At 43.2% G+C, this 26,380-nt stretch overlaps 1 protein-coding gene across 2 annotated transcripts in view; it reads right to left on the bottom strand.

The window, feature by feature from the left end:
* LOC108001328 (homeobox protein prospero) overlaps positions 1 to 24,223 on the bottom strand; it is a 188,342-nt gene extending 164,119 nt beyond the window's left edge. The window contains exons 1-2 of one of the 2 annotated variants that reach the window (XM_062075840.1): positions 20,539 to 24,223; positions 2,839 to 2,897 (exon numbers count right to left, since the gene is read on the bottom strand). The gene's annotated coding sequence lies outside the window, so the exon portion shown is untranslated. Of the gene's footprint in view, positions 1 to 2,838; positions 2,898 to 14,141; positions 15,480 to 20,538 lie in introns of those variants that run through there. The other variant, XM_062075841.1, reaches the window with a different exon arrangement.
* Between the last annotated feature and the right edge of the window lie 2,157 nt (positions 24,224 to 26,380).

Raw genomic sequence — 26,380 nt, 5'->3', positions numbered from 1 at the left:
CACGAGAGACTCTCTCCCTGTTACACTTTCCTCCACAATCGTGGAACAAAGTGTTCCACGCCTTTGATGTCGCGGAAACAGCGTGGTGGATGATCCCGTTCGAAGGCGTGGAATTCGGCGCCCGACGAGTGACCACTCGTGGATCAACGACGAGTGTCTCTGATCGGGTCTAAGGCAAAGGGAAACACGACTCTTTCCGCGTCGTTTCTCACCAGGTGAGGATCGTTCGGGGGGAGGGGAGACGGGGAGGGAAGGAAGCGGAGAACCGACGGGTTGGAAAACAATTAAGGGAAAGCGAGGAGAGGACCGCCTTGTATGATAATGCGTTGTAACCTCCGGCAGAGGAGGGCGATACAGTTGAAGAAGGAGGAAGAAGAGGCGATGGGCGGCGGAGATGGAGGCGGAGGCGGAGGTTGCCAAGAAGGATGAGGCGCGGAGTGGTGGGGGCAGCCGCGAGAAGGGGTTGGCGGAGGTCGTGATTCTTACTTTGCATTCCTTTGTGTGTCCTCCTCAGCCCTCCATCCAAACCCTCCTCCTACAAACCCAGTCATCCTCCTCCTCTCTTGAAGCTTGAACTAACGCCCGAGGTTTTAATGCACTTGTCTACTCCACATACCGTTCATAAAGACATATATGCCGTCTGTTGAGCGGGCAGAGGAGGAGGAGGAGGAGGAGGAGGAGGAGGACTGATTCTTGGAAAGAGGAGTGGAACGAAGACAGAGAGGGGGTGACGAGGGTGAGAAGGAGAGAGAGAAAGAGAGAGGAAGAGAGATACAAGAGGTGGTGTTCAGAGGAAGAGGGTGGAAAAAAGGGAGACGGGCCGCGTGCGATGGTGCAAGAAGAAGCGAGAGACGGTGCCCGGCAAAAGAAGAGCGCGGTGAGAAAGAGAAAGCGGAGAGCATAACGATATGAAATGCATTTTAAATTCTAAGCATTCGCCCGCGTCATGGAAAGACCTCGCCTCTTTGCTTGCATAATCCTGACGGTGGTGTATAAAAGTTAAAAAAGAACGGCGGAGAGTCTAACGGGGAGGAATTAAAATGCACTGGTCGAATCAGAACCTTTGCCGGATGAGCGGGAACGGCCTACGGCCACGAAAGTTTGTTTCGTCCAACGAAAGTATCCGTCTTCGACGGGAACTTTGTCTCGTCGTTTGCATCGCGCGTCGTGTTTCGTATGAATAGTTGCGGTGCTCGGGATGCTTTTACGCCTCCCCCCTTCCCCGTGCAAGGCACAAAGTTTAACTGATAGATCTCTCATTAAGGGAAGTTGAAGGAAAGTTGATAAGCTTGTGTTGATGGAACGGTTGTTTTCGAAAGTACTCGAGATTAATACGTCTCTCTGACGATGAGAAATGGATTTTTCGTATCTTTTCTTTTTGCTGTAGAACGAAATAAATCTTACAAATTCTTACGAATGAATGATAAAACTTTAAATGAATAAAAATATGTGTAATAATTCGATAATCCTAATTTGAAGAACATCGTAACGGAAAATTTATACGTAAAAGGAATCTAGGAAAATTATTAATTAATTAATGGAAATAAAAAGAAATGAAAAAAAGAAGAAAGAAGAAAAATTCAAATTCAAATTCAATTTGAAATAATAAAAGTACTTTTTACTTTCGTGAATTATGCATGAAACTAATTTGCAACTTTACGTATTAAACAACCGAATATTAAATTTGTAATTTTTCCACGTGTCTTTATTTTTCAGTATGACAATGATCGACAAGGAAATCCATCCATCGTTGCATTTCATATCTACAATTTGATCACGCTTCACGTGACTAGAAATTCCGATTAAAAGTGATTAAAGTATTTAATTATTATATACATATGTCCACTTAGGATAAAAATATCTAACGAAATGAGAAAAACAAGTTGCACTTTTATTAGCCGATCGATGAGGCGATAAGAAGAGAGGGTGAACGAGAGATTTTAACGAGGCGGCTGAAAAGTGGTTCGAACAGTCGAAAAGTCGAAAGGAACATGGCAGACAAAAATATTGAAATATCCAGATTGAAAGCTATCTTTCACACGTGTTGCATTCGCTCTTTTGGCGTGTCAATGCGATACATATTTCATCGTATATAAATACCGTTTCCCTCGTTTCTTCTCAGCGAGCGTAATCAATATGCATTCAGTTTCCTCGCGTTTTCTGGTCGCTTAATTTCGCGCTTGTTTCCGCGCGTGATGATTTTCGAGCGACTCGACGATACCGACACTTAGGAAATTACGAATGCATCGTCAAAGGAAGCCGCATATTCAAAATAGTTGCATTATTTAATCTTTAGATATGAAAGGCTTCAACTGGAAGATGACAATTGTGAATTGGCTGGATCGGTATAGATCTCGACACGTATCCCTTTTCCTTTTTGCATTATACGTACTTATATAAGTAAAGGATTCTTATATAAGTAAAGATACAGTAATACGATTTGAATTTGAGAGATGAAATTTTATTATTAATTCCTGTATCGTGTATCGTATTCTATTTTTCATTTTATCGAATATATAAATGAATAAATAAATAATAAAATATAAAAAAAATATAAAACGATACAGAAAATGTAAAAAAAAATATTTAATATTTACTCTTTATAATGTATATATAATTGTAAAAAAAAAAACGCACTTTTATTTCTGATAAAAATACGATAAAGTTTCTAAATTATCATTTCGTACCTTGTCGATTCATTAATATTAATATTGATGAATTGTGCAAAATTGATTATTGCGTCAATAATTGAAAAAAGAAAAAGAATTGCCATCTTCAAGAGTGAGATCCTTGAGAACAATAACAGTTCAATAAATTGTTAATCATAATTCGACTCACCTCTTGTGTCCCAGTATCCGCGCATCAGCCAGCTCTCTGTTACGTCGTCATTCGTCAATCTAGAGGGCAAACGAAACGGGGAAAGAACGGTTAGTCGGTTAAACCTACATTCTCGTATCGTTTTGTTCGAAACACACTGTTTTTCCTCTCATTTTCGAAGCGGCTTTCGAACGGGTTCGAAATCCGTTTAAACATTTAATTCGATGCAACAAGGTCAAGAGCAGCGGCATCGGAATTTATAATAATTTCGATTTTATCGCGGCAAATGTTTCACCGACGGGCATAAATTAATTTCGATGCTCGCGCGCCGGTAGTTTTAATGAATTTCAAGTAATTTCTATTAAATTGTATCACCTTCGCATTATGCCGTCCCGCCGGCCACTTCATATTAAAATCCGCAAATATTTATACAAAATAACAACAAAATGCGATGAATAAAGCGGCGCGGCACAATGCCCGCCGACAAACCGACATGATTATCGAGCCTCGATCGCTAATTACCAGTATATCGAGGTTTCGTTTTCATGGATTTCGTTGTTCGATTCGAAGCGTGTGCGTGTGTACGTGTGTGTTGTTTCGCGCCTCGATATATTTATTCACCTGTATGTATATAACGTGCTCGTGTAAGCACGTCGTCTACGCGAAATCGTCATCGTTCAACGGGGAAAAAGAACTTTGTCTCAGGAGGAGAAGTCACGTTTTTCTCTCTCTTTTTTAAAAGGACCGTTATATTCATCGTGCATATATGTCGACACGATACAATGGCGACGTTAGGGTCGGCCCGTGGATGTACGAACTGGTACACACCAGTCGATTCAGAGGAGACGTGCGCGGAGAAAGACAGAGGCAAAAGAAAGAGAGAGAGGGAAGGAGGAAGGAGGAAAGAAAGAAAGAAACGGAGAAATCCTTTTCATTCTCGGAGGGAAAAAAAGAAAACGGTGGCGAGAGATTCGCGCTTCATTCACGGCCAAGTCTATGGGGCGAAAAAAGACTTCTCCTTCGAAATGTAATTAGCATGTCTTCGCACAACGGGGCGGACAATGGCGCCGTTTAATTAGTATGCGTCTACGAGTCCGTTTCTTTCGTCGCGTCCTTTATCCACCCACGCGCCTATCCGCACACGACGTGTGCACACGTACACAAGCGTTCACGGATGAATCGTGTGTGCACGCGTTCACGTGTTTGACGGCATCGCGCGTTTACTTCGCCGCGTCACTGTCAATATGAGTGCATCCATGGACAACCGCGCTCGCGTGCACGCGCTCGTGGACGTTATTATCGTTGGGAGAAGCACTCTGTCCAGGCCTGTCACCATCCTTTGAATCGATCTTTCTATGATAAATAGGCGATGGAAGGGTGTATAGGCACTCGTACCTCTCGTAATTGGAAGTTTAGGAGGTGAAATTTTTCGAGGAAGAGAAAGATCGTGGATTTAATTAATTTCGCGTAGGCGTCTTTGTGCACACAACACAAATAAATGAATAATTTTCTCGAAGAGAGAATCGATTCTGGTAATTTCTATAGAAGCTTTCCATATCGGCGAACGGTTAAAAATTATTTCACCATTTAATCGGGAAAGGGATCGGGAAACGCCACTCGCGAAACATCGATCACGTAAGAATTAATTCCGGCAAGGTCCTATTATTGAAAGAAGAATAACGACATGGACGATTCCAACGTGGACACGAAGTTATTATTGCGTTCTTTATTCTTTATTTCGACGAAGGTCGTGGACACGTGTTCCCACGGGTGGAAGACTACGCATTAATGGCGGAGCCGAGCCGCTGGATGCGTGACGCGCATTGTGACGCATTAACGCGACACGTCGATTCGCAATTACCGTGCGAGAATCGGCTCGCATCCTCGAGACAATTGCGGAGGGTGACGAAGGACGACCAATTGCTACTGAGCCAACACAGCAGAAAGCCGCACGATTTCCGGGACGTTAATGTATGTACGTATCTATGCTGCGTGGCATGAAGCTGCGTTCACGATCGTTCGAGATAAGAGGAGGAGAGGACCTTATCGAGGAAAAGATACATTAGAGAACCTCCCTCTTCCCTTTCTTCCCGTCCTTCGTGGAATCGTGGAGGAAGGAACAGAAGGCGCGGAAGGAGGATACTACGGGTAATCGGTTTCTCGTCCGAAAAGAAAAAAAAAAAAAAAAGAAAAATTGAAACGAATATTGAATAACATATTCAATTTCGCGATCTCATCGCGGCCTTCCGGATCTTTCCGCTCGAGTGTCGTTTCGTTCGAGTACTCCTTTCAACGGGGGAATGCATTGTTCGAAACGTAAAAATGTTGAGCACGAGCGCGTTTTACTTTTATTATACCGACGTTTTTTTCGAAATTAGTTTCGGAACGATCGTCGAGATAATTTAATGGTATTTCACGGTCTACGCGAGATCGTTTTAAAAAAAAGGAGGGGAGGGGAGAAGAGAGAAAGAGGAGGAGGAGAAGGAGGAGGGGAGCGGGGGAGAGACGGGAGGAGAGAGGGGAAGGAAAAGGAAGGGAAAACGCAATTAAAAGCCGTTTTCAAATTGCGATTGCGCCCCCTCTCCTCCTTTTGCCCTCTATAAAACTATCGTTAATGCACCCACCAACGAGGCAGGTCTTCAATTAAATGTTCGATGTTATTTTTTTCCGTGGCCGCGACGCTTTTCCCGGCTTCCTTGCGCGATAAATTCGGCCTCGAGCACCAACCGAACGGATATAAACTCGTAATCAAACTCTTTAGACATCCTTCCTCGTTGATAAATTTGAACTATACCTTATAATATATTTACATATGCAGTACAATTTAATATCGGATATATATATATATTTTTTTTTTATGAATCTTCTCTTCTTTCTTTTTTTTAAATTTATTTCTGCAGCGTGAAACATCCATTGTTGTTAATTGTAAATCGTTTGATATTAACGTTATTGTATTTCCTTTGTCGTTAGAAATTATTATATCTCGAAATGTCAATTTTATAATATTCGACTTACTTTATCAGTTAACAGTTTGTTGCGATAATTAATAATAAAATCGCCATTTCCGTTATCGTCTAAACTGTGACCACGTTTATCAAAAGCGGTCGGCGAGTTATTAGGCTATCTTTTGCCACAAGTTCACGCTCTTGAAAGAATTTTTCACGAGACGTTGCATATACTTTATCCATTTACAGTTAGTGTTTTAGATAAAAGTATTTAAACAACGTTGAACTTGAGAAACACGAAGATCGAAGCGAGGTGATTCGAAATCAAATTTTCGAAAACAAATTCGCGGGAAACTTGGCGACACAACCGGATTCGAAATCATTCGATTTGGGTCAATGCCACGATTTAACGCGTGTATCCAGTCTTTTTGGGGGCCGAACGAATATCGAAATTGCACGAATTGCGTGGGGGAGGCGCGACGAACTTTTGCATAATGAGCCTCACGGTCGCGAGGGGCGCACCACCACCACCACCACCACCACTACCGATCCCCCTCACGTTCACACACACTGCGATGCGTGCATTAATATTTTCATTTGATTGCGTTAATTAAACTGGCTGCCAATCGATGACCTTTGAAGTTCATCGGCACGCGACACGCGTACACCAATTACCAATATTATTAATTGCGACGAGTTCCCCATTTTCGGACACCGTCCAACACCGATGCTTTTCGCGCCCGCTACCGGATAATTGAAGGAACTCGCGAGAACCTGCGAGTAATCATACACCCACGTATTATCATTTGTTTTCGAACGTGTTTCCAGTTTTCAGAATAGATAGAGGTCAAAACAGAGATGGAACGCGATTCAAATTTCTTTTTATCGAGAAATTAACGGGCCAGGGAATAGTTCTTGAAATACTTCGAGTAATTTTTAGAGAATCTAATTTATACCGATTGGTATATTTTTCTCTTATTATTATTATCTTATAGAGATGGAAAGAGGACTCGAAGACAAAAATTTGGCACTAAAAGGATTAATATATAATTCAAGAGTATATATCAGTCGCAGAAAATGAGTTCGCAGATGTGAATTCGACTTTCGTATCTATATCATCACGTATGCGTGCAATTAATAAATAACGAGAGAATATTTGAAATTCTCTCGTTTTTAAGAAAATATCGGTTCAAGATATTTTTATAAATAATCAAATCCTTTTATTTACGCGAAATAATTAGTATTATAAATCTATTTTAAATTATTTCAAATTAAATTGATTTCTTCATTGTTTTTTCTTCTTCTTTATTTCTTTTAATTATAGAATCATAAAACGTCTCCGAAATCTTCTCGGCTCCATCAATTTTTCATATTTGCCGTATCGATTTCGTAGAAAAATATATCTCACCGATGTATCAACAAAAAAGCACACGAGAACGAGAAATTCAAACGATCCTCCGTAATCAACCATTGGTAAAAAGTATCCAATCTCCCAACGATAGTTCCTTGATTCGAAGTTCATCGGAAAATTGGTTTTCCTTCGATTAACTGACCGTAATTAACGGTTGATAACCATCGTGTGTCGATTCAAGGAAGTTTTTTTTTTCCATCGAAGAAAGAATATTCTGCGGTTTTCTCTTAATTGTTGGCGGAAGTGAGATATTAAACGGGGACCGATAAGAGCGACCGATTTCTCAACCGACGATTCGTCAAACTTAAGGCGTCCACGTTTTCCAAAACTCTACGACGCAACTCTTCGTCCTCCGTCGCTCGCATATATTTCCCCTTCATTCGATTCCCTTCCCCTCCTCTCCATAATTTAAATAATAATAGAGCAGAGGATAAAATTTTAACCGAGAATCCTTTTAATATTTTCCCCTGTTAAGCTCGTGAAACTGTAAAAATGATTATACGTAACGTCGATACTAAATGTCGCTTGTAAGAACTTCTATGGCTTCCATTTTTTTTTGTTCCTTTTTTTCTCTCGATATCGTTTCAATCAGATACCAATGAAATTATTTTTCATCACCGGTGAAATCGAATATTTCGGCTTCGAAATTCGAGGAAAAATAAGCTCGATCGCGTTCACCTGCATAGGTGTGAGTGTGTGTGTGTGTGTGTATGTGATTTTGTGTATCACGAAACAACGATATACCGTGAGTATTAAAAAAAAAAAGTTAAAAGACGAGCATCGTTAGTTTCTATGATAAATCTTGGTCGGTTTTAGAGGAGTTGATCGCGAAATTTTCGTCTCGTCCTCGAGTTTTCCAGATATCATCGTGACGAGAGACCAGCCAACCAAGCTTTAGGGTGAAGCACTTACAGGCACAATGAGTATGCAAATAGGCCGGCATTCGGCTACATTTGTTTCAACGAGCTTAGAAACGGCGGAGGTTCCTTCGCGGAGGAACGCTCATAAAAGTCCGCTGCGTGTTCTGAAATCTTTGAAAAACAAGGGGCGCTCTGCCCTCCATCTTCCTGTACTCTTTTATTGTCTCGATTTCATTTTCACGGCTACGGTGCGCGAATGTTGTTTCCCAGCCGCGATCGTTTCCTTCTTTCTCTCCCTTTTTCAACCCCTCCTTCCTTCCCTCCTCTTCCTTTCCTTTGTTCGAGCGAAGGACGAGATGAAACGTACGTGTGCAGATCTTCGATGGATAACAACTAAATTCGATTAATTTTTCTTCCTTTTTTCTTTTTTCGATGCTTGAAATCGAATCAACGTTTACCGCAATTCTCTTCAACGTGATCGATCCAAAGAGATAAATTATATATCGTTCGAGACGTTGGTAAATTCCAATTTTTTCTCACTGCGAACATTGATCGGTTAATATTCGATTATTGGTTTTTATCACGTCCTATTAATTAAGACGCTTATCAATTGACGTATTAAGGACGTTTAGAAACGTATTTTTGCATGTAAGAAGAAACTCCTTGTAATTATGATTGATGGAAGAGAGCGTTATTTTTTTTAGTGCTGGAAAATTGTCTCTCGAAGAACAAAAGGAAGATATTATATAGAAGGATATTTTTGTGTGGAACGTATCTCACAACGATTGTTAAAATGTTAAAAAACTATCAAGATTGTCTAATCACTCGAAAACTGAATAGTAAAGAACATTTACCTAGTAAATGTGTTAGGACGATATTTCCACTGAATGATATTCCGACTTGTACAGCTCGCGACTCCTTTGCCTCTCGCGAGATTAGGCTCGACAACGATGAAACTTTTGTTACTCAAACGGTGACAAGGATACGTTAAGATGCGTCACGGCGCGCCACTCGAAAACTTGGCGAATTCTGACAACGGCCGTCATTTGGGAACAGTCGTCGTTCTCAACACTTGCCAAGACATAACCCTGTATACCGATTCTGAAAGCTTAATAGTGGATGGATGAAGCGAGACAGCGTTTGGAAACTCGCCTAATCGTTCGATCTTCGCCTTCGTTAATACATGATACCGAATATATTTAATGTTACGAAAAATGACTTTCAGAGTTGGATCAGTTTTACTGAAAATAAATAAAATAAACTTGTAATTCAGACTTCTATCTATTTTTTTTTTCAAACGACGATTTGAAAGAATTTGGAAAACCATTGATCGTTAAGATTCATTTGTTTCTTCGAAATTTCATCCTGTCAAAAGTTATACATTCCGAGATACATGACTTTTTTTCTTATCCAGTCTGAAATTACAATTTAACCGATAGAATTTTATAGATGTCTCGTTCAAATATGATGAAAAAAAAACTACACGAACCAGTACATAATTCGTAAAAAGAAGAAAGCGAAGAAATAATAAAGATTCTTGTAATTCTTCTAACATCGTCTAAAAGATATCGTTGGAAATATTTCGAAAGTAAGTTTAAAATTTCACGCAAGTGTCGAAAACGCGAAATTGACTCCGTTCCTCTTCAAATCAAAGCGTTAGGCGACGTTCCTGGAACGCGGCGTAAAGTTAAGCCGGAAGCGGAGCTCAAGTTTCGCGGGCAAAGTGAACGAGAAGTTTGAGAAACGCGACGCACCCCCGGGATTCCTAATGGCGAGATTCTGAGATTTCATTAGGCAACGTATACCTGGTTTTAAGCCTCGAACACCCGCCCGAGGAAAAAGTTTCCGCCGACTCGGTGCTACCGAGATTTCGCGTGATCCCCGTGGCAAATTGGTTTTAGGAAAATTAATTAAGATCCGTGGATCATGGAGAACCTAAGAACCTAAGCAACGAAGAAATCCGTCGGCGGATTTCATTCCCGAATTTTTCTTCCAATTTTTCTCAAAATGCGACATTTGATCGTCGTTCCATTATGCGACTTCGTGCGATTTGGAATAAATGAATGGTTAAATTAGGAAAAAATATATAATTAAAGAAATGTTTTTTTTTGTTCCTTTGTTATTGTAGAAATAGAATTTTTACGCACGACGCGCTTTCTCCATGTAAAAATGTACTTTCTTTGAGAAAAATTGGATTTGTCTACACTATATTAATTTTATTGCTGAAGTTATAAGTGTCGTATCGCTGTGTGAATATTTAATTTTCTTATCTGGTTATTAAGCATACTGTAAAGATCCCTGACATATGACATATTCGATGGAAAAGACCAACTTCCGCGTAATATAACTTAACAATTCGCGATAAAACGTGACAGATTGGTTGAATCGTTAATCAAAGAAGCTTTTCGAATAATCGATTAAAAAAGTTCTTGTCATCATTATCACATCCCTCCCTTCTTTTTATATTTTACAGTTTTCAAATTTGTTTCCAAAAAGAAAAATTCATCAAAAAAGAATTTACTTAATTTTCACACATTTTAATTAAATTTGCATAAATAACCAAAACAACGATCTATTAAACGCTTCAGATTTCAATCAAGGGACGAGGAAACGAAAAGAATCATCAGAATAATTAGCAACTGTGTTATCCTCCTCTTCTACGACAACTTTACAGCTCCATAAAATTCGATAGTCGATTCTTTTTCGCGATACGCGAAATATAATATAAATTGCACAAAAAATTTCAACCATCCGTCAACCCTCGTTTTTCCATCCATGGTTCGATACTAATTGAAGCGACCTCGAGTCTTTTTCTTTCTTCCTTTCCTCCTTTATTTTTTTTTTTTTCGTAACCAGAAACAAGCGACACCATCGTTACGCGGAATCGAGCTGTCAAATCGGCGGCGATGCGCTCGAAAGCAAGGGAGTTTTCTTACACGGACAACGAGCCGAGCTTTGTGCCGCATACTGGTCTGTTAACCGTGCATGGTTAACGAACCCCGTGGAAACCGATCGCGGAACGGTTAAGGAGGCTGTTCCCGTGTGGGAAAGCGTAGTCCATTCTCTCGACGACAATACATCCATTTGATAAAAGTCACTCGATCCCCCTTTCGCCGAGAACAAATATTGGAAGGAGTGCTCGCGATAAGCGTGAAACTCTGAATTCGAAGCTGTCGTAGATTATGCTGGCTCCGGCGTTGTTTGCGCCCATGGCGCGGGTGTGTGGGTGCGTGCACGTACATGCATACGCGGAACGCGCTGCTTTACGAGGCAGATGTTGATAACGGACGACAGCGACAGAGACAGGGACAGTGACAGCTGCCCCGTATTGTTCGACACGCTGATTATAGGTCAAAGGCCCCTTACGAATCAAAGAATTATCGAAGAAGGGCTACGCATAGTTTTTTCCTCTCTCTCTCTCTTTTTCTTCCTCTTTTATTTCTTCGAAAAACAGGAAAAAACGCAGCTCCCTCCTTTTCGAATTTGAGGAAGATATTACACTTTTGTGATGATACAGTCGGGTGATATTTTACGACGCGATTCATTTTCAGAATTTGTTTTACGATGAAGAAACACGTAACGAGTCGCTCGTTTCTTTCCTATTACAATTTTCCATCGAGTTTAAGAAGAAGAGAAAAGGTATCGGGCCTTTCATCGAATGAAATATAAAGTGTAAATTGACGTTCGTTAAAACGACGATCATTATTCGAATCAAATGATAAAAATTGTGGTAAATTATATTGAGACTCCAAGTTGAAAATTGGAATTTCGGATTCTAGGATGTTTGAAAAATTAAAAAAAAAGTGTTAAATAATCGAGGAAATTTAAAATCGATTACAATCTCATCGGAGACTTGTATTATTCTGTGATAACAAGTTGATCTTTCGAAGGAATCGTAACTAATTAATATTGACAGTTGGAACATGTCAGGAGCCATACGGGATGAAGAAACCCTCCCTGGGTACACGGAGCCGAAATAACAACATCAGGTTGAATTATTGAGGATCGAAGAACAAACTCAAGTGTTTCTCACTTCTGATAAATAAACGAACAGCACACCGAAGCACACTGGTAGCTAGTTACTCGATACTCGATGAACAGAGTATCCTGCTATTGATCGTAATATAATATAATTCCCTTCAATGAAGCTTTACCATTGTGCACGCACCACGATCGCCAACCCTCCCCCGCGGTGTATCGGACCGCGACGTCCGACCAGACACGTCTGTTACCACTAAGAGGCCTCGAGTTCCCGAAGTCTGACTTGGACGATACGAATCCACTTCTTCGTCTCGTTCGAATCGCGGCCACGACGATTCGAATCGACCAATGAAATCCCTTTCGGCTTGAACCTCTGTGAATTATTCCCTTTCCGAATTAACCCCCTATAAAAGTGATCCTTTGTTTGGATTTAATTCTTCGGATTTAGAAGCGCGTTAAGGACGACTCGTTCGAACGATTTATTAAGGGCAGCTGTCGGATAGGCGCGACAGAGTGAAATATCGGTGTTCATTGGGTGACAGTACGATTTTGATGCATTATTGGATGGAATCCACTTGACGATGGACAAAAACCAGGGAGAGAGTGGCAATGAACGCGATGCATATCGAGGGAGAGAGGGGGAGGAGGGGAAGGAGGGAGGGAGGGAACGTGTCTATGGCCCGATACGAAAGACTCCCGACGGAGGGGGCGTGGAATGACGAAATGGGTTTAAAATGATTACTGAAACGTCACGCGTACCCATTCTTCTCGATATGTCGCGGCAATGCTCTCGTTCCCGTGCTAATTAATCGTTGTCACGGTGCTCATTCGGCTCATTCCTTTTTCCGCCTCCCTCCTTTCCCCTCCCCCTTTTATTCTTGCCGAATCGCGTAATCCCTCCACACGGAATTATTGAAATTTTCACCCCGTGACACCGGTGAATCAACGCGCGAATGACTTGTACCAAAGAAACTTAAATTTAACTTAAAATCGCGAGAGGTTTTGACGAGTGCAAGAATCCTTTCTATATATATACATACATATACTTTTTTGTTTTTTCTGCTAGATTTCGTTTCGAACGAAACGAAAGTATAATCGAATCAATTGTCGTCGAATTATCGCGAAACTTGCACGGATCAAGGTTGCGAAATCAAAGGGAAATGAAAGGGTAACAAAGGAGAAGAAGTATAAATAAAAATGCAACACAAAAAAAAAACAAGAAAAACATAAAATGTATTTCGTTGTAAGTATTCGAGGGAACGAAAGTGAAACACTGGTTGCATACACCGCGTAAACCGCTCATTGACAATCGCAATGAATAATGGAGGGGTCAATTAAATCTCAATTAAACACCACCGAATAATACGATCCGCTGCTCTTTTCAATGCTGTTCGACAAGCGAACGCGTTTTTCTTTTTTTTTTTAATACTCTCTCTTTCGCTCATGCTCTTCCTCTCTTTATCTCTCTCACTCTCTCTCCCTCTGCGTGTTTATGTGTGTGTGCGGGTGTTTATGCGTGTATGTTAAACACCGGCCCGCGTGTTCATTCAGCTTGAAAAACAGCACGCAATCACTGTCGAACAACGGTTCCGTACAAATCGCAAAAGGCGGCTTCATTAAAATTACAATCCGTGGCCACTGATAGAGTCACCGGCTAACAACGATGAATTTATTGTCGCCGAAATTTTGACAAACGAAATTTTTCATGAGACTACGGCTATATACTGATCGTTCCACCACGTACGATTTCAAAATTTCAAACGAATCAACTGTCGTTCGTCTGTCGAATCACTTGAGGCGGTTAATTTTTATCACACTTCACAATAATCGGGAAAGAAAATGTATATATATATAAATATATACATCACGATGTCCTTTTCGTTCGATAAAACTCTTTCTACGCGATACAAAAACGTCGAATTTCACAAAGAAGAACTCAACGGTATGGCCAAATCTCTCGTAGCACAAGTTTCTTTCCCGATTATCACGGAATAATTGACGAATATATACCGAAATCCAAGAATATTCCGTGGATCTGTGATAATCACTGGAATCACTTGAACATCGCCCGAACAGTGAAACACATGTCAACAAGAGGGTGGGGGGGGGGACATCACGATGTATTACCTTATTATTCTCGACGCAGCCACGTTATCCGGACGATAAAAAATACACGTGTCACACTGAGTCACGACGTAGTATATTATTATAACACGAGGTTGTTTAAACGAACAGTCGAGTCGATCACACGGGTTTAGGAGGATGTACGTAGGAACACAACAGTCTCAGTCGAAGGTCGACGAAGCACTGGACCAAGGTGACGAAAAAGCAGAGGTATCCCGCTGCCTTCCACCGGCACCCTCAGCCTCACAATGTTCTTTCACACTGTTCCTGACCAACACGATACTGTCCGGTCATCTTTCCTCTATACAATCCCGAGCATCTTTCATCCACGAAAACAAACTAACGACGTCCTGTTACGGCGGTAAACTAATCCACGATCGTTTCATCGTGACGATAACTGGCTTCGACGACGTACACGACGACAAATACCGATCACGACACATATAGATCCCGTTTCTTCCTCTCTCTTTCTCTCTCTCTTTCTCTCTTTCTCTTTCTCTCTCTCTTTCTCTCTCTCTCTCTCTCTCTAAGGTTCCTCACGCGTCGACCACCGAATCAAGAATCACCTCGTCCTTTCGCGTACTTTCTTTATTTGCCGAGCACCACACACTGTGTCCGTGTGTACCCCACCTCTCACATCTCACCTCTCCTGTCTAAAACTGTCGTACCATCACTGTTCACGTACGCGTGTCCGCACCACGTATGCTCCGTACCGTGTCCTTGGGTCGCGTACGTTTACTCAGAAGAACCGTGGCCGATAAACTCGCGCTCGCGTTCGTCCACTGGTCCGATGTGTCTCGTTGCGCGTTATAATATAAACCAGTGCGTTCCGCGTGTTGTTTTCGGCACAACCGTGTGTCATGGATCACCGTGTGATGCGTGACGCGAATGGATCGACCTGTATTGGTTGGGCAGTTGTGCGTATGTGAGTCGCAGTGTTGGTGCGTGTACGAGCTTATATATACATATACAATTTTGGTCGCGCGCGCGCGTTTACGTGTACACACATGTACGTAATGTTGGGTAAGCCGTGTTGTTACGTGTGTGTATATATATATGTGTATGTGTGTGTGTGTGTGTGTGAGTGTAGGTTCGGACGACGCGGGAGCGCGCGCGCGCCTCTACGGTGGTTATATTACAAGGTGTACGCGTCTTAAGTGATTTCGGCCTGGCTGGTCAGCCCGGCAGCTCCGTATGATGAGGCCGCCGCTTTGCTACTGACAGACCTAAAGACCACCCTAACCCTGCAGTCGGGGACGAGGGGTTCCCCACCCCCGTCGTGAGCGGGCGAGAGAGAGACCACCCCTCCGCCGCCAGGGACTGGGGCGAATAAGCAACCCTTAGCACCCGATGCCACCTCCACGGCGGCGGCGCAAACGCACTCCTGCCTCCGAGGGTAGTCTTATCCCCACCATTTCTTCCGTAGGAGCGAGACTGCCACCCCCCACCCACCCCCAGACGGTCCAGCACTGCCACCACCAGAAACCTCTATACCCGCGACGCACGCCGCCACCGCCGCCGACGTCCACGCCGCCGCCGCCGCCGCCACCGCCGCCGCTGTCGTTTCTACCCCTCCTCGAGCTGGACCTGCTCGAGATTTGAGAAGAACCCCTTCCAGAACCACCGCCACCGATCCCCTACTTCTCTCCGTCTCCTACGCGGCCTCTACTCGGAGAGTCGTCTTAAGATAAAAACACGGACGATCGGGTTTTGCAGTTAACCCACTCACCCTCGCCTCCTATATACCCCTACCAAACCTACAGACTTTTCCTTCTACCCCGCCTTACCATACCTTCTCTACCCTATCTATATATCCCCTTCTCGCTTCGACACCGGGCTACCCCTTCTTCCCGATCCCTCTTCTCTCTCTCTTTTCTATGTATACTAGCCCTTGCAAGCAACCACCACTCACCCTCCCCCAGCCCCATTTCAACCCTCTCCTACTCCTTTCTTCTCTTCGCTCGATCGCGCCCTCTCTCTCTCTCTGTCCCTCTTTCTCTCCCTCTCTTCGACTCGACAGGACTTTCGATTCTTTCGGGGGCAACCTTCAATCCTCTACCCTATTCCCCCTCCCCCCCGCCCCTGCACCCCTTTTTTTCCTCTCTTCTCCGACCGATACATCGCGTGTCGACCTGTTCGACGTTATCATACCGTTCACCCTCGGAACATACATACCCCCCACCTTGACCACCCTCGGTCTCCCACCAGCGGGAGATGACAACAACGGGAACGACCTCGTGCTTTTTCACAGAATCGCTATATATATATATATATATATATATTGTTGTCAGTGTGTTGTTGTTTTTTTTCCTTTCTTTCTCCCTCTTCTTCTTTTTTTTCGAACCTTTTTTAGACACATCGATCTTCGACGTATGTATGTATTCAGTTCCAGCGTGGTGTCGTTGTGACGTGGTCGGCAAGATCACTTTCGCCCCCGTTTCTTTCTGATCGGGCTCCTGCTACCTCCGGGGATTTTTAGTTTTCGCCCAGATTCTCTTCGTATCTGGTTTCCCCTCCCTTTTTCCTTTCTCGCGAGATAGACGCGCGGGAAAGAGGTCAGAATTTTGGGATTTTTCTTTTTCTATTTCTCATCCCCATCCCTCGATTAAAGGTCGTGGGGAATAAGGGGTTAGGCGCGGATTTATTCGACGACTAAGGGGTTTCGAACACGGGACGGCGAAAAGATTCCGCGCCCCGTTTGAATCCGGTTTTGCGAGTTAGCAAAGGGACAGGGTCTGTCTGGTTTTAACGGAAACGTTGACACGAAGCGTAAAGGGATGCGAAAGATTAAACTGGCGATAGTTGACAGAGAGAAGAATGAAATACAGCCTGTGATCCGTGTTACGTTCCTACGAGATTTATACACGAATATCAACTTTGATTTCGAGATCGAAAAATTTTACTAGACCTTGGAATCCTACCTTTGGTGTCAATGTCTGGAAAAATGCTGCCTCGCGATTTACAAGAGATTTTCGCCTGTCACCTTTTCGAAGGATGGATGTACATATTTTTCGAGAGAAATTTTCTTACGAGAAGATCTTTCGAGGGAATACGAGTTTCAATATGGAAATGGAAATATAAATTTAACAACGAGAACAACAGGTTTAAGCAGGACGAGTCTCAGATATGTTTTGATCTAGTGACACGTCGTGTGCAGAATAAGATGAATAAAACCGAGCATACCCCGACTGTCTGACTTCTCGCAGTGGAACGGGCTCGTTTCTTTCCCCGCAGCATGTGCAATCGCCTCTACGATTTAATAGAAACAAGAACAAACGTCAATGAAACCTTTCAACGCAAAAGTACCGTTCAGCTTTTCAAAGTAGCAGCGCTTGGACTTGATCAAATGCGCGCTGTGCACGACGTATTCAATGCAACCTACGCAAAATCTGAACGCATCCAATGATTCAGAAGTTGGGCATCGATTGAACAAGATCCGATTCAAGATCGATCGAGCGTATCAAGTGTTTTCCTTTCTATGTTATTCTTCTCAGAATCTTCGAAAAATCGTCAGAAATATCGTTGTACCATCTATAATCTATATATCGGTATTATCGGTTCATAGATGATGACATGGATGATGATTATTTTTCAATGATCGTATAGCCTAAAAAAAAGAAAAAAATAAATAATATAGATGGCCACGAAGTACGAAATACAAAATTAATAGAATTTACTTTGCAAATTGTTCGCGGTTATTCGTATAATACCGGTCTGGTGGATTGAACGAGATTAGACGAAGGTCTCGAAAAACACGGAAAAATCCAGAAATGATGGAAAAATCAGGGGACAACACGTCGGTGTAACCAGAAAATTGGAAACATCCAAATGGAAGCTGGACATCGAAACGAAATTTTTCAGCGGGTCGAGTTTTCCTGTGCTTTTCAAACTGATCACCTCCCACCCCCGCGGTCCGGTCCACCCCACTCCGCGATCGAAACTCATTTATACTTTTACCACCACTCTACCGCCCCCCTCCCCATCGTGGGATTGTTTATGACACGATTCGTTTGATTATTAGCTGTTTATACGCGGTCATCGATCGAGTTGCCAACTGCCACGCGGTATTTCAACAACAAAACGCTTCCGAGGTCGCGTTCCGCCAGTAACCCTTCCCGCACAACCGCCCTCCTCGTGCGTCCTTTTTCCTTTTTCTCTTTCTTCCTTTCCCTTTCTTCCTCCCTTCCTTCCTTCCTTCCTTCCTTTCTTCTTCCCTTCTTTCCTTTTTTTCCTTTCTTCCCTTCTTTTTATCAACCCCTTCGCTCGGACCGGCGAAACTGGTTCCACCGGATTCGCGATCGAATACTGGATATTCATTTTCGGACCCTCAGTTCCACGGGGACGCCGCCACGATCGGGGGGCCTTTGTAGTATCGTGGAAGTGTCTAATTTTTCGTACTCAATGGAGTTCTCGTGATTACGCCGAAGACCATTCTCTGCGCCTCGTTCTCTGCCCTCCAACGCAGCCAATTCGGGAATTTGCCGGCAGATTATTTCGGGTGGTGATTGTGCGTTTTTAAATGGAGAATTTTCCTTCGGAATTATCTTTCGACGAGTTCGATCGTTTCTTCGAGATTTATGCGAAATTTAAGCGTTTTAATAAGTGCAGCACGAAATGTTGTTGTTGTTGTTATTAAAAACGAATATATAATCGTTTTAGATAAAGATTTTGAAAATATTTTTGCGATAGTTTATTCTCGGTTTTTTTAATTCGAATTAAAAAGATTTTTGTTCTGATCAATTTTATTTACGTTAATAGTATTCGAATATTTTAATTTAATATTCTTGGAAGTTTGTTTTAGGGGGTCGATCGATAGTGTTCCTTTACTCTATTTCACTGATTTGCAGTATTGATTATTTGCTTTCTAAAAACGATCGACTTCCGACGGAAGAGTTGTTCGGGCGTATAGTCTTATGAGTCTGATGAGAATCGACAGTATCTACTTCTTATTCCACACGCTCGCACGTTTCACAATTTACGAAATATTCTTTCGTTATTATTTAAAATTCAACTGGTTTATACTTTTTCACGTGAAATTTAGAAGTAGAAAAGAAGAAATGGATTGTTCTGGAAATTTTATAACAGTTAAACGACTCTCGATTTTAATCTCGTTTCTCTTCAAATCGAAACACGTACGTTTATTCCGATTTTCACTGACTACCGATTTTTCAAATTAGACGGGGATTCGTATTTGGTGTTGAAAAATTCTTCTATTTTGCACAACAATTGCACAATTTTTCAACGACGTATGTTTATTGGCATTACACGATGTTGAAATATTAATATGCTCGATAATGAAACATTCATATTCGCAATATTTTAATTAAGCGCACACGTGACTTTGATTTTCATTATACTCGCACCTCCACGATTGCCTTTCGCGATTTAATAATCGCGATATTAACGTTACGTAATTGTCACTTTATCGATGTATCTTTATTTATTTTATTTGTTTATTTATTTATTTCTTTTTTTTACACGAAATCATTGTCCGCATCCGACACTCGACACGTGTTTTAAACAAATTCTTAGAAACGAACGTCACTTTCTGTTCACTGTTTCATTCAAGCGATTCGTGTTCATCAATTAGATCCCGAAATTTGTATCCCGCCTCGTATCGCGATCATGCCGTTTAATCGTGCTGTTTAGGCCCACAATTATCACCACCACCACTGTACACTATCACCACGAGTGTCACCACACAATCGGACACGCATCTTTGCTCGAGAAACGGCTACAACAAGGGGAGTGTATCCGTGGATGACAGACAAGCCACTCAGACCGAGGGGAGAAATCGTCTAATCGTGAATGAAAAAACGTATCCTTCACCTTCGAAACAACACTATTTCCTGTTGGATATCGCGAAAATAATTCGATCGAGCAACCAGAACTAATAATTAATCGTTCTAAACGGGAGAAAACGGAATATAAATCCTTCTCGCTGGAAGAAGAACACAGAAAAATAAAAGTAACAATAATTAAAATGATTATTTCCTATCTTTTATAAAAGTCAGAGTTTCGAGTATTGAACGGAAACACTTTCAATAATGACCGGTCTAAACTAGTTTCCTCGTTGCGAAATATCGTGAGAACAAATAAATAAAGAGAGAAAGAAAGAAGAAGAAACGAATATACAAAACATTGTTTGTTTCGAAAATATGGAAAGCATAGAGAATCACACACGCTTATTATATCCTGTCTGACGATACTTCGTAACGCGTAATTACGTTTGAACAACGTACATTCGAAAAATCTTGGAGATACACCTCGCAAAAATAATCATTTCACTACGTGGAAACGGAAAAGAAGAATCAAGGAGAGGAAATCGGGCACCAAAAAGGGAGAAAAAAAAAGAAAAGAAAAGAAAAGGAAAAAAAATCCCGATCATCGATGGACTCACCTGTGCGATCGCGGCGATCCCAAGAAGACGTGTTCGAGGACGTGCGTAAACGGTGTTCACAAACGAAAACAGCGCACTGGATAGCGGTCCGTGATATCCTGTTCGTTTCCTCACAGTCACTGCCCGGTTTTCTTCTCTCGTGTTGTCAGGTTTATCGATAGGAGAGCGCGTGTTTCGAGTGTGTTTTCCACTCGTGTTACGTGTCACACCACGTCGTCGAACTGTTTCCTCGAGCGGCGAGCGTTACAATACGAATTAATAATACAATAATATAAGAATGATCGGTTTCCTTGGATATATATATATATATCTATACACATGTGTATACATATATATATACACGTATAAACTGTTCTTTCCGGAACGCGTTTGCTCGCCAAGCCGGCCCGTTGTGTCCAATCGTTAAGTGTTACGTGTTCGAATCTTTGCCAAGTAAGAAATCGTCCGTCGTGTGTGTCCAGTCGGCTCGCGCGCGGCCCCGCTGCCTTTTTGCGTGGGGCCCGGCTGACGAACGTGGCCGATCAGCGCGCGGCTAGAGAGAGCTTGGGCTGCGTGGCGGAGCGCGAACTTGCGGGCTTGCGGGCGCACTGGCGCACACGGCACACTCGCACCGCGTAGGCGGAGAGAGGAGAAGCTCCGGCGGATGCTGTAAGCCGAAGGGAGAGAAACACGCGCGCCGGCCAGCAAGCGGAGGAAAGCCGGTGGCCCCTCTTGGCCGCTGCCCCGGACGGTGGCTCCTCTACCGTCCGGACTCGAAAGCTCGCCGCCTGCTTCTCCTAGCGGGCTACGAGTGCCGCGTGGGCGAGAACGGCGCCGACCTATTCGTTGGACGAGGAGAGGCGAGCAGGCCGGACGGCCGACAAGGACCGACTTATGCACGGCGAGACGCGAGAAAAGAAGGGGGACGAGCGAGAGGACATGACCGCCCCTTGGCACAGACTACCCGCTCTCACTGCCCCGGCAAAATTCAAGATTTATACGAGACGTTTCACGCCAACTTGTTGTCGCGCTACTCTTTTTCCCTTCCTCCGTCATCCGAACTCTTTATCATCCGATCGATACGATCTCTTCCCTCAACAGGGAATTAATTATTCGATGGGGATGTTCGGATATGTTGTGCCATCGATATCCACGAGGATTTTTCTTACACGCGGTTGGATTACATTTAAGGAAAGGAGAAGAGAGCGACGAAGGGGATGTTTATCGGATCGATTCAGGATTGGTGGATTAGAAAAAGGGTTTAGTTGCATGGGGCAACTAGAGGCCAGAAGCCGGCCCTGAATGAATTCAGAGGAAGACGATATCAACGAGGGAGTCGTTTGTGCGACGAGGAGGATCTCGATCGTGGAAGCTTGCGACGGAATCGTTGGTGGTGGGTGAACAGGTTACGCCGGTGGAAGGGGATAAATTGCGAGAGGAAGATGACGCGCCGTGATGTCCACGAGGGCGCAACGAGGACGACTGCAAACGACACGAACATCCCCGAACTCGTCCGAGACGCACTCGACTGGCCAGCGTACGAGGGACAGAGATGGGGCTCGTGGAGCGGCAACGGGCGGGTAAAAGAGAGGCCGCTCGCCGCGCGGTCGGTGTGGATGAAGACGAAGAGGATGATAGAATAGACACCGTTGGAACGAGGGAGAGCTTTCTCGAAAGCTGACCACGCGCTCGTATGCCTCGCGACGGTGAACCGGCGAAAAGGACAGACGAACGCGTTGCACGCGTTGCGGACAGGAACAGAGAGAGTTTCTACTTTATCACGCTGGCCCCGTGTACGTGTGCGCGACTACGCCGAGGTGTAACGGGAGAACGGGGGAGGGGGGGTTCGAGGCGATGGTGTACGTTGATATTGGATAGGCTGGACGCGTGCAAGCTTCGAAACGAATGCAGCGGAAATTAGGCAGACTAAGATGATTTATAGGGACGTAAATTATTTTTATTTCACGGGGAGGGGAAGAAAAAAAGAAAGCAGTAAAAATGAAAAAAATGGATTGATTACGAGGTGTTATAAAAGTCATTGGTTTTTGGATATTATGATATATATATATATATATTGTATTTATCAATCGATCAAAAATAATATCATACGCGATATACTTTTTGCAATCTTTTTTTTTTATAGTCAACGACGTTAATAATAACAATCGAGTAGTTTCATGCTCGGTGGAAAGAGCGGTTCATTTGATGTTGCTCGCGGACGAAGGTAGCGCGAGGAAGAGCGCAAATGATTTCGGTCATGCGCGATTCTCGAGAAAAGAGAGGGGTAGCTATCCCTTACGGGGCGAAACGAGGATACGCGCAACCCCACTGATGCATGCTCGTATCGAGTCTGTGTCCATGACGGTGAGACTGCCGCGGGGCAATGTTGGTGTTCCAAAGAAAAATCACCCCCGTCTGTGGAGACGTATCCGTGTGCGCTAAGGGGTTGAAAGCTGCTTGTGCTGGTGAAAGGGTCGCTGGACAGTGGCGAGCTCTTGCTTAGACGGCCGATATTGGAACTAACGTAGAAACGGCTTGAATCAAAGACGCTCTTCGCTCTTTGTGAACGTTTGTATTTCTGCGATCCCCCCTTTTTTCCAACTGTTCGAAACATATCTCTGCGAAATCTCAATTCTGATTCACTCCCTTTAATTTCAAGATTAAATTTGTTCGATTTAATTTTAGTTTTTCAAATTGAAATCAAATTTTGAGAGGGCTATTCATTTGATTAATTTTTTTTAAAAACGAAGAAGAAGAAGGAAAAGCTTCGTTCAATTTGACACAAACGGCTTCTCGTGATCTCGATGTTTGTGCTTTTAATTCCGATGAAACTCGGTTCATCCCTCGTTTCATCCCCCAAGATATGCACCACGAGAGGGGTTCGGTTTTCTTTGTAGTCGAGGATGACGTCAGAAATGGTCAATAAAGCAGCGTGACTTCTAAGTATTTATCTATCTGCACTACCCTTACCCGTGTCGGCTCTCACCCCTTTTTACCTCTCGGTTTACTCTAACTCCGTATCCCCCTTTTCCGAATGATCTCGCGCTCCGCTTTGAGTTCGATTGAGCCGCGTAAAAACTCTCGATCGGCCGTTTGCATTTTTATGTTCTTTCATTTTGAGGTCACTTGTTGCTCTTTAATTTCATATCTCCGCCACCGATCGAATTCTGTTTCCCTTTTTCAAGAGGGAGGGAAGGGGAAACAGCTGTTTTCGCGTTAGAAAGAAAACAATTAATCGATCGACGAAACAATCCATTTCCTTCCTTCGATTAAGTATATTCACCGTTCTATTCCCCGTCAATGTAACGATATCATTATCGAATAATACTCGAATGAACAACGCAGTTTCGTTACAACTTCCACCCCTCAATTTTTTTCCCCTTTCCATTATGAAAACTCCGCTCGCTCTTTACCGAAAGGCACCTACGTTCCAACTCGTTCAACTCTACCGTATACACCAATTACCACCCATGAACAACTCGCCAATGTCGCGTGCCAATTTCGCGTCTCAAAGAAACGAGGAAAAAAATAAACCTAAAAAAAAAAAGGAAAAAAGAAAAGAAAAAAAACACCACATGTATCTACGAGTCGACCAACGACACAGCCAGGAAACCAGTTTAAGTTACACGCGCGTAACCGATTGGTAAAACTTTTCTCCTATTGACAGAAACAAGAGCGTAGAGTGGTGGAAGGGATAAAAAAAAAAAAAAAAGGAAAGCGCGACTGACATTGCCAGTAGTGGTTTCTTTTTCCTCCCCCACCTTTTTTTCTCTTTCTTTTTTTTTCTCCCATCCCTCCCCCTCCTCCTCCTTTTTTTTTTCTCTAAAACTACGATCCCGGTGTTTACATGCGGCAACGAGTTGCCGGTGGTTCCTTGGCATAGCGAAACACACCCTGCAACCCCTTCGCCACCGGCAGGCTCGCAGCTGCGCACGATACCCGATCAGTGGCCGGTATTTTTATTCGCAGATTTTAAGGTCACTTGTTGCTTGTTTAGTTATGTCGGCGTACACACGTTCAGTCAACACAGGCGCGCGCGCGCACGCACACACACACACATACATACACATATACACCCGTGGACGGAGCGTGCGTGCAATGGGGTGTCGGTGTGCCAGCTTCCGTTCGACGTATCGCGACACACGTGGACAAAGCATCACGGGAGGCCGTGTGGGAGGCGTTCCGATGTATGCGATCGTGTGTTGTATACGTGCCATCGGACCGATAGGTGGACGCCCTGTCGATTTCATTTCCACCCCTACCACGACGCAGACCCCGGGGCGGGGGGAAAAGCGGTGGGGATGGAGCGGTTCGCTATTTTTTTCCCCTCCCCCTCGATTTTTTTCCTTTTTTCCATTTTTTTTCCTTTTTTTTCTTTTTTCTCTTTTTACAGATCGTTCGGGTTGCGGTTTTTTTTGCGCAGCTTTCGCTAGTCGTGACGTACTCCTCCTCTATTCCGTAACAAAAACAACAACAGGGGACAACTCGTATCATCCTCGTGGCTTTTCTTCGCCCTCCCTCCTTCTGCTTCTTCAGCTTCGCGTTTCTTCCATCTCGCGTTTTACTTTTTCCCTTTTATAAAACTGTTCTTCTCTTTGTTTAGAATCGGTTTGGAAAGGATCAGGTTGGATATACAGGGTGTTTCAAAATTGGCGCCAATTTCGAAAATTCGATTCTGTTCGCGTAATTATTTGTAACGTCGTGTTCATTTATTTATTTATTTTTTTTTCCATTGTTTTACGATCGTTATTGCCCCTCTTTTCGTCTACATTCTTTTTTTCTATCTACACGTTTACGCGTTTGTAAAAAATGTAACTCGCAACGATCAATTTATCTTGAATTTTTTATTTCCCGCGACATATAGTGTATATATATATATAGCTTTTCCAAATCCAAAATTAAAGAAATCGTTGCCCGGCTAAAAAATGTACAATACAGAATTTCATTTCGCGTTACGAATTACCATCAGAAATTCCAAATTGACTTTCCAGCCCCTGTATGTAAATGGCTTCAATTACGGCCCCGCTCCACGTCCAGAAGTCGAGGTTTTGCTCGTGTCTCGCGAAATCGAATATTCGCGAGGCCAGGAAACTCGAACTGCTCCCGTGCCGGATGGGAAAGAAAACGCATTGAAAAATCGCCAAGTTGATGGAATTACACAGGGTAGCAGTATATTTGTAAGCTCGTTCACGTTAATTAACGTCATTTTGCTTTTAATCGCGCGGGAAAGCCGCGCAGCAAGAGTCCCCGACTAATGTACCAAACGAAAAAACGCATTTTTTATTTCCTCCCTCCCCTTTTTCCATTTATTATTTTTCCTTTTTTTTTCCTTTTTCTTCTATCTCGTTCGTTTTCCTTCCGAATGCGAAAGTATATCCATATTACAAACTACGTTAAGTAGTTCAGGGCGCAATTTCATATTATCCGGTTAATTTCATTCCGGCGATGCCCGCGCATTGACAGAATTTTAATTAAAATTCTCTTCGACTAGCGATGCCTTTTCTTCGATTGTGCGCTCCACCCCCTCCTACCCACCGAAATCGATAATTACAAGTAATTACCGTTTGACACGCCTTTGCATCCATCCCCTCCCCCCTCCTTCGCCCACCCACTGCCTCGCTTCGATGTTGAACAAAATATACAGAGACGCGTTTAAGCAACGGGAAGTAATAGTTATCGGTTAGCAACGTGCACTGGAATAGAGGGAAACGGGTGTACAGGTTGATTTGTGAGCGTTCAGGTTCCATAGATCGACCGAATCGATAGCATCGACTCCCTAGAGTCAGTCTTTTCCACCTTCCTACTCCATCAGCTTCGAGTGCGCCCATATACGAGTCACATGGATGCACAGCACAAACTGATG

Source organism: Apis cerana, linkage group LG5 (assembly GCF_029169275.1).
Source record: "Apis cerana isolate GH-2021 linkage group LG5, AcerK_1.0, whole genome shotgun sequence".
Lineage (NCBI taxonomy): Eukaryota > Metazoa > Arthropoda > Insecta > Hymenoptera > Apidae > Apis > Apis cerana.
This window is presented reverse-complemented; position numbering and strand designations above follow the sequence as displayed.